This window comes from Moschus berezovskii, chromosome 4, assembly GCF_049115385.1.
Source record: "Moschus berezovskii isolate FMDL1 chromosome 4, NW_MosBer_1.0, whole genome shotgun sequence".
Lineage (NCBI taxonomy): Eukaryota > Metazoa > Chordata > Mammalia > Artiodactyla > Moschidae > Moschus > Moschus berezovskii.
Window position 1 is genome coordinate 6924643 of NC_142463.1, and position 9322 is coordinate 6933964.

The window sequence follows — 9322 nt, forward strand, 5'->3', positions numbered from 1 at the left end:
TAGTAAATAAAAGCATCTTTGACTAGAAAAATATAAAACTACTCTCAAAAAACCTTTTGCTGAGTGCTCTTTTGTGGTTGCAAGTTGAGTTTATAAACAACACAAGTTGTCCTGACATCATATGACACGTGTATCTTCATCAAGCTAGGAATAAATAACAGCTTTGTCTCACGTAAAGCTGGTCATGTGTCAGGCACTGTGCTACACTCTTCACACGTGTCAACTTTTCTAATCCTCCCGTGAATTAGATGGATTATTTTCCCTCTTAAATGGATGAGGAAACCAAGGCACGGAGAGGTAAAGTAACTTCCCCAGAGCCACACAGCTGACAAGCAGGGCAAATAGCATTCAAACCAAAGCAGCCTGGCCTGGGAGGCTAATCCTGAAAATTCAAACTCCTTTGCCACTTCACTAAGCCCTTGTGAAAGAAAAGGTTGTCATATTTACTGTATCAACACACTATCAAAATTTAAAGGATCAAAAACCTTGTTTTATTGATTGAGGGGAGTAGGCTGACATTGCTTTTATCGCTGACAATCACGATAATTTCAAATAGTCTAGAAATTTCAAATGGTCACCCGTCAACAACAGAATATGCTTTCGTCCTGTGACCCCCCAAACAAAAACAAAAGTCAACTTCCTTTGTTATTGTTCTAACACATGAGTGGCTTTTTGCATGCTTTTAGAATTGTGTTTCAGCCTGCCTATCACCATGTTCAAACTAGTTCTAAGATGCCATTTTCAAGTTGTAAGTCTCTGATTTCTAAAAGAACAGAAAGAAAAGGAAGAATAAATAAGAAGTTCTCCTTACTAATCAATCCTGAATGAGAGAGGAAGTAAATTGTTCATGTTTTGTTGAAAATGTTCCAAAAGGCCCCAAACCAAACCCCAGACATCTCCACTCTTCACTCCCATCAATTATTCATTGTAATGACGAGTGTGACACTTGCAGAGGCTTCAAAAATGAATGACAGCATCCAGAGAGATCTTAACTCTCACTTTGGCAGAAGTGCTGCAGCGATGCTGCGACAGTTACAGTGGCCTGCAGGGTCTGCTGCCCACGCCCTTGTCTCCACACCTCACTCACCCTTAGAGAAGAACTGAGATTTGTTTGCTTAGAGGAGTCGTCCTGCTTTTCTAATTGCCTCTGTCGACCATATTTTTTTGAGATTTGAATAGATGGCTAAGAACTGGGGAAACAGCAGAAGCCAATGGAGCTCCTAAAGTCATCAATCTCATGTGAAATGAAATAACAGTGTTAGTCGCTATTATAAGTGCCTGACTCTTATGCTACCCCAAGGACTGTAGCCCGCCAGGCTCCTCTGTCCGTGGGATTCTCCAGGCCAGAATATTGGAGTGGGTTGCCATTCCCTTCTCCAGGGGATCTTCCCCATCCAGGGACTGAACCCGCATCTCCTGCATTGCAGGAGGATTCTTTACCATCTGAGCCATCAGGGAAGTCCCCACATATCCTGAACCAAAGATAGGAAGAGGAAAGAGACAGGAGGCAGGACAGGGCAGCAGATGATGCTTGAAGAAGAAAGGCAGAGGGTCCCTGTGGTGTCTGGAACTCTATTGTCTGATGTGATGCCAAGAATCACATCAGTTCTTAGGCAAAAGTGAAAAAAAATTAATAATGGATGATAACAACTTTGTTCCAAATTTTAAAGAATTGTACATCCAAAGCCCTAACCTTGGAAGAAATTTCTTTATCCTCTACGATACTGACAAGCTAAAACTCCTGCCATAATAAGAATATTTGTAGGCATACATATAAAACAGACTTGAGGAATAACCATTTTCTTACTTTCTGCTTAAGAATCTTTACACTGAAAAAGTCAACATGAGCAATAATGGCTTCAAAATTAAACAGAAATAAAACCTTTAATTATTCATCCAACTCCTCAGAGTTTCTTTCTTGCTTCTAAATGATACAAACAATGAGCATGTTTCAGAAGCTGAAAAAAAAAAAAAAAAACTAAAGAAACCACAGTGTGTAAAAGTAAGTCAAATATACCTTTCTCCTTTTATTATCAAGACCATTGACCATCTGAATGCATACTTTCTGAATGTTCATTTACATGTCACCATAGTCTAGATTTAAGAACAACCTGTTTTAAGGACCTGCCATATATCACAGAGAACTCTGCTCAATGTTCTAAAGCAGGCTGGATGGGAAGGGAGTTTGGGGGAGAATGGATACAGGTATACGTATGGCTGAGTCCCTTCCCTGTTCACTTGAAACTATCACAACATTGTTAATAAGATATACTCCGATACAAAAAAAAATATTTTTTTAATTGAAGTCATAAAAATTAAAAAAAAAAAGAACAACCTGTTTAGCTCCCAATAGGTTTGGAAACACAGGACAGGTTAAAGTAGTCAGTTGCAGAAGTAAGAAGCTGACAACATTTTAGTAAAACTCATCTGAGGACATTTCTGACTCTGCCGATCAGAGGGGAAAAAACTGCAGATCTGTTTTAAATCACTCAAAAATCCAGCACAGATTTCTACATTTCTAAATAAATCCGAATGAGACTAAAGACACCTGTGCACTAGCATTTTGCTTATCCACACAAATCTTTGAGAAATTTTCAATTTCATCTTCGTTTAGTTTCTTACCTTCATAGAAAAAACAAAGGGTGTCCTCCTCAGAGACACGAAACTCACACATCAATTCTACAAGTTACACAATTGCAACACTTAGGGAAAGATGAAAAGCAAAAGTAGGTAACTTACCCCTGGAAGTTTATCAGACAGGATTTGCTTTACTCCAAGGATCCTGCTCCTCTGATAGCTTGCACAGGGAAGTGGCTTTTTATAACCTGAGCCTTCTCAGCCCCGCCCTCTTCTCTGAAGTTCTTTTAAGAGGAGGAACCAAAATAAATAAATAAATAACTACAGGCACCAAATACACTGACTTTGAGTAAAGAATGCATATTCACAGAACAGAGTATTTTAAATGCTCATAAAGCAGAATACCAAATCCCCACTCTTGGCTTGCCAATTGTATCATAGTATTATACACACTAAAGCTGAATTTCTACAATGATGGCACACTTTAAAAACCACAAATGAAATAGGAAACGCTCATTATGGAAAGTCATGACAAGATTAATTAATAGATTAAAAGCTAATGATGAAGATTAAGAAATTTTCTTAAGTAGAGGAAATCTAGCACATGTATTTTCATTGGTTTTGTTAACTTTCTCCACACTGACATATATTCAGTATTGGGATGGCTGGCAGGGCTGAGGTGCAAGTCTCAAGAGATCTCAGCAAGGCCGGGGGGCTTCCCAGCCAGCCCGGTGGTTAAGACTCCCTGCTCTCAATGCAGGGGGACTGGGTTCAATCTCTGGTCGCAGAACTAGATCCCACATGCCACACTGGCATGCCTCGATAGTCAAATAAATAAATATTTTTTAAAACTCAGCAAGCCTGGCTTCATTAATTTATTGTTATTTCCATGCCCCCTTTAAACTATGCTTTGTCTTTGTGAAAACTCCACTAGGAGAGATAAAATAATAATCAGTGGTGGACAATTTTCAGTCACTTTATTTAAATGATGTACCACAAGCATCATTTAAACAGTTTTGTTATAATGTTCCTTGAAAAGTGAAGTGAAATCTGCTCAGCCGTGTCCATCTCTTTGCGACCCCATAGATTACAGTCCATGGCATTCTCCAGGCCAGAATACAGGAGTGGGTTGTCTTTCTCTTCTCCAGGGGATCTTCCCAACCAAGGGACCGAACCCAGGTCTCCCACATTGCAGGCATGTTCTTTACCAACTGACCGATTCTGTTGCTGCTGCTAAGTCACTTCAGTCGTGTCCGACTCTGTGTGACCCCATAGACGGAAGCCCATCAGGCTCCCTTGTCCCTGGGATTCTCCAGGCAAGAACACTGGAGTGGGTTGCCGTTCCCTTCTCCAATGTGTGAAAGTGAAAAGTGAAAGTGAAATCGCTCAGTCGTATCCGACCCTTAGCGACCCCACGGACTGCAGCCTACCAGGCTCCTCCATCCATGGGATTTTCTAGGCAAGAGTACTGGAGTGGCTTGCCATTGCCTTCTCCAACCGATTCTGTTGTGTAGCCATATATGAAGTATACATTTCAGGTAAGTAGAAATAGGATGGTATAATTTAAAATTTGATAAGCAAATGCCAAGAGGCTAGGGATTAAATATAATGGAAGTCAAGGGGCAATTTTGTAAAGACAGAGGGGTTTGATCAAAATGTGAAAGGAGGGAGATGACATAATTAATTATAGTGGTAACTCCTAGGAAAAGCTTATTCAATTCAGGGAGGAAACCCTGTTGACAAAGAAAATCTTTAAGAAAAAGCTTAAGATACGGCCACAAATACTCCAAGGGTCAGACAGGCAATGAAAATGAATAATGTGACCTAGTGTGAAGCAATAGGGAAGGGTGAGGACTGTGGAAAACTGGGAACATTGGAGTCGCATCTGAATGAGGACCCACGTAAGAAGAGATCTAGCCAGAAGCAGAGAGAGAATCAGAGCAATCTCAAAATCGCCACAAATGTGGAGCCCAGGACTAAACACTCTCACACCCTTAACCCCACAATTTCCTTTCTGACACACACCCATGTACACACACACACAGACAAGGCCACGGATCTCGTCCTCTCTGTCCTTAGACTGCAATCTGCACGGCATCCTTCCAGGTAATTTTAGAGATGCAAAGGAATTGGAAAGCAGAGCCTAACGTTTAGTTTGAAAACCAAGCTATGAACTGAAAAAGGCTAGAAAGCTAGGAAATTACAGAGACTGAAGAACCAACTGCATACTGCTCTGCTGTGGAGAATAATCCTTGTTAAAGCTGGCGGTGCAGTGACCCCAGGCTGGCAGAAGGAAAGCCGAGAGCAGAGGGGGATGAGCGCAGAGTGGGGGAGGTGTGAGAGATGGTGGGGGGAGGAGGAGCTCCTCAGGTGAACCATGGAGAGCCGTTGAACGAGGGGATTTAGAGCTGTGTTTGCAGAAGAAGATTCAAAATGCTTGTTGCCAGGACTTCCCTGATGGTCCAGTTAAGACTGCACCTCCCAACGCAGGGAGTGCTGGTTGGATCCCTGTTTGCAGAGTTAAGATCCCACATGCCTTGAGGCTAAGAAACCTAAACTTATAACAGAAGCAATATTGTAACAAATTCAATAAAGACTTCTTAAATTGTCCACATAAAAAAATCTCTAAAAAGACAAAAAGTACATGCTGCCAAGTAATTGGTGTGAGTTCCAAAACAGGGTGTACAGTTTCCTCTGGGGTTTAAACTATACCTAGGGAGGAAAAACCAAAGGAGAAGGAGGCTGCCTTGATGCTGGGGAGAACCAACCGGGCTGAGACCGGAGGAATGTCACGGTCCTGAGGAATCAGAATAACCCGGCTTTGAGCCCCAGGTTTCAGGGCTTAGACTTGGGTTTTCTGGGTTTGCAGGGCAATCTCCTGTGGTCCTCAACAGTAACAGGGAAAGTCGCAACAGCAGGAGCTGGAGGGGTTGGGACCAGGGGAGATGAGAGTCCCCGGGCAAACGCAGGCCCTCCGAGGTCTCGGGCAAGCTGGGCTCTCTGAGCATGAAGAGGCCAGGACAGGACTGGATGCTGCCTACCCCCGTTATGGGCTGAATCATGTCTCCCTCCAAATCTGTGTTAAACTCCTACCCTCCAGGACCTTGGGGCTTCCCTGTTAGCTCAGTTGGTAAAGAATCCACCTGCAATGCAGGAGACCCCGGTTCGATTTCTGGATCGGGAAGAGTCCCTGGAGAAGGGCAAGGCTACCCACTCCTGTACGCTGGCCTGGAGAATTCCATGAACTGTATGGTCCATGGGGTTGCAAAGAGTCGGACACGACTGAGCATCTTTCACTTTCGCTTTCCCAGAACCTCAGGATGTGACTATATTTGGATACAGGATTTCTGCAAAATTAATCAGGTTAAAACGGGGTTGTTAGGGTGGACCCTGATCAACTGGTGTCCTTATAAGAAGGGGAGAAGAAGTCATAGACAGACACAGAGGGAAAGACATGTGAAGACTCAGAAAAAAACATGCCAAGGAGAGACCTCAGAGGAAATCAAACCTGCATGCAGACTTGACCCTGGGCTTCCAGCCTTCACAACTGAAGAAATAAGTGTTATTTAAGCCCCCCAGCCTGTAGCATTTTGTTCGGGCAGCCCGAGAAAACTCATACAGGCCAGATATAGGAGGACTTGTCAATCTCCCTGGGGAAAGCCAGACCCACCGCAGATGCCCATAGAAAGACCAGAAAATTCCCAGGGGAGACTGTGGGGCACCCCCATCCCCAGCCTCCATCTTCGGCACCGTATAGCAACTGTGTCCTTCTGAGGAGAGGTAAAATGGGCTTTTACTGTAACTGATAGAAATACTGGGGGCCAAGTAACCCGTCTCGGTCTCAGAGTGAGATAAATGAAGCAACAAAGGACTTTTTCTCTTTTATTTTCTGATTATTAAACCATCAAGTTCTTTGCTCTGTCCCAATTTTCATCGTAACTCCAAACTTGTATCCACAGCAAACAAAGTATCACTTGGCCTAAACAAGCCCCATTCAAATGTCTTCAGTGTGTCCTTAAATTCTTCAGTGAATGGAACCTTAACATAAGTAAACGCTGTCCAACGGGAAGGATGGAGGTGAAAATGAAGATGGAGGTGAAGATGTGTGTGTGTGTGTGTTAGTTGCTCAATCGTGTCCAACTCTTAGTGACCCCATGGTCTGTCCATGAGATTCTCCAAGCAATAATTAGCCATTCCCTTCTCTAGGGGATCTCACCAACCCAGGGATCAAACCCAGGTCTCCCAACATTGTGGGCAGATTCTTTACCATGTGAGCCACCAGGGAAGCCCAGAGGTGCACAGGTAAATGTAGACATATAGGAATAGAAGCAGAAGTGCAGGCATAGACATAGCAAAGATGTGTGCATATAAATACAGAGTATAGGTATATAGCCTACAACTTTCTCATTTTATCCAAGACTTATTGAAATGCCCGAATTCCTCTACGGAGACAAACATGACTTTTTTAGAGAATTTAAAATACTGTACAAGGTTGTGCTCTCTTTCTGTGCCAGGAGGAGGCTTCTCTGAGCAAATTCATTGGCAAGCCAGAGAGACCTTTCAGTCACCTTTATGCCCAGAACAGGCTTCACAGGTGAAAACTGGCATTGGCCCGACGAGTCCCTCAGAGCCCTCTCAGCCCCACAACAGTGAGCAGAGTCCATCAGCTCAGTGCGTGGACCAGATTCTCACTTTTGCTTCCCTGTTTTCTGTGCTGTGAGAAAACAAGCCAAAATTGAATAAACTAGAAGCTGATGGTGGTGTGTGCTAAGTCGCTTCAGTCGTGTCCCACGTTTTGTGAATCTATGGACTGTAGCCTGCCAGACTCTTCTCCAGAAAAGAATACTGGAGTGGGTTGCCATGCCCTCCTCCAGGGGATCTTCTCAAGCCACGAGCTGAACCTGTGTCTCTTCTGTCTCCAGCACTGGCAGACAGACAGTAAATTGGTTCTTTACCACTAGCAGGTGATGTTGAGCGATATAGCATGGATGCATGTGATGAATGCTGCTGAACTAGACGCTTAAAAATGGGGAAGATGGCAGATCTTATGTCAGGTCAACGAAATGATTTCATATGTCAATGAAAAATATTTTTTTTTAAATGTTGAATGAAAAAGCATCTCATTGTAGGCAGTCTTGCCTCATATATTACTGGGTTATGTTTGTTTCCTGGTACTCATAAATGTATGTATTTTATTTCCAGATCTCTTTCCCTAAGTTGCTGTTATGAAAGAGTATTCTGCCAACTGTAGATACAATTACACATGTTAAAGCAGATCTGGAGTCTAAGATGCTAAGTGACTGTGAAACTGAGAAATACATTCATAGCTGCAGGAACCAGACAGAGGACAGAGGACTTTCCTTTTGGTTTTTGTTTTTTTATTTTGAAAAGAAGAGATTTTTATTCTAAAGAAAAACAATTCCAGTGAATTGTGCAGAAATACTGGTTTTTACACCATCCTGCAGGTCAGGAAGCAACAGTTAGAACTGGACATGGAACAACAGACTGGTTCCAAATAGGAAAAGGAGTACATCAAGGCTGTATATTGTCACCCTGCTTATTTAACTTATATGCATGAGGAACGCTGGGCTGGAAGAAGCACAAGCTGGAATCAAGATTGCCGGGAAAAATATCAATAACCTCAGATATACAGATGACACCACCCTTATGGCAGAAACTAAAGGACCTCTTGATGAAAGTGAAAGAGGAAAGTGAAAAAGTTGGCTTAAAGCTCAACATTCAGAAAACTAAGATCATGGCATCTGGTCCCATCACTTCTGGGCAAATAGATGGGGAAACAGTGGAAACAGTAACAGACTATTTTTGGGGCTCCAAAATCACTGCAGATGGTGACTGCAGCCATGGAATTAAAAGACACTTGCTTCTTGGAAAAACAGTTATGACCAACCTAGACAGCATATTAAAAAGCAGAGATATTACTTTGCCAACAAAGGTCCATCTAGTCAAAGCTGTGTTTTTTTCAGTGGTCATGTATGGATGTGAGAGTTAGACTATAAAGCTGAGCACTAAAGAATTGAGAATTTTGAACTGTGGTGTTGGAGAAGACTCTTGAGAGTCCCGTGGACTGCAAGGAGATCCAACCAGTCCATCCTAAAGGAGATCAGTCCTGGGTGTTCATTGGAAGGACTAATGTTGAAGCTGAAACTCCAATACTTTGGCCACCTCATTCGAAGAGCTGACTCATTTGAAAAGACCCTGATGCTGGGAAAGATTGAGGGCAGGAGGAGAAGGGGACGACAAAGGATGAGATTGTTGGATGGCATCACTGACTCGATGGACATGGGTTTGGGTGGACTCCAGGAGTTGGTGATGGACAGGGAGGCCTGCTGTGCTGCAGTTCATGGGGTCGCAAAGAGTAGACACAACTGAGCAACTGAACTGAACTGAACTGAAAGGAAACCTTAGCAATCTGTTTGGGGTTTTTTTGTCTTTTTTTTGATGTAGAAAAGTTATTAAAGTTGGGATCTTAAATTGTGCGAGGAGAAAAAAAAAAAAAGCACCATTGAGTGTCAAAGTCCTAAAAGCAGAACTCATTTTGTGCAATGAACATAAGGAAAGACTACTGTATAGTTTTTGTTTTGCTTTTTGTTTTGTTTTGTTTCATTTTTCTTTTAAATGAGGAAAATCTTTGCTTAAGGGTTGCCTACTTTAATTGGAGTAAATCTGAATGATCCTACTCGTTTGGAGTAAAACTTAGTGCTTACCCGTTTCCAGTTGTATTTAG